Source organism: Arachis duranensis, chromosome 9 (assembly GCF_000817695.3).
Source record: "Arachis duranensis cultivar V14167 chromosome 9, aradu.V14167.gnm2.J7QH, whole genome shotgun sequence".
Classification (NCBI taxonomy): Eukaryota; Viridiplantae; Streptophyta; class Magnoliopsida; order Fabales; family Fabaceae; genus Arachis; species Arachis duranensis.
The window spans coordinates 18,766,033-18,766,566 of record NC_029780.3 but is presented as its reverse complement, the minus strand read 5'-3'; positions in this window follow the sequence as shown (position 1 = coordinate 18,766,566).

Below are 534 nucleotides of genomic sequence, written 5' to 3'. Positions count from 1 at the left end.
GAAAATTAGTGTTTGATTTTCTAAAAATTTTAAGTTTGGTGTCTTTTTGTTGTTTTTCTCTTTCCTCTTTTCAAAAATCAAATCTTTTTCATAAAAATTTTTCAATCATATCTTTTTAATTGCTCTTTTCAAAATTTTTTTAATTAACTAATTGATTCAGTTCTCAATTTGCTTTGATATTATTTTCTTTTTGATTTTTGAATTTTTATCTTAATTTCCTTTTATTTTATTTTATTTTTTTCGTTTAATTCAAAAAAAAATAATAAAAATAAATATATCTATTTGCAATCCATTATGGATCTAAGTGGAATTGATCAGTCCAAAAGGACTCTGGGGTCATATGCTAACCCCATTACAGTTGCATATGGGAGTAGCATATGTACACCTCCCATCAAAGCAAGCAGCTTTGAGCTAAATCCTCAACTCATTATCATAGTGCAACAAAATTGCCAGTATTCCGGTCTTCCACAGGAAGAACCTACTGAGTTTCTGGCACAGTTTTTACAAATTGCTGACACAGTACATGATAAAGAG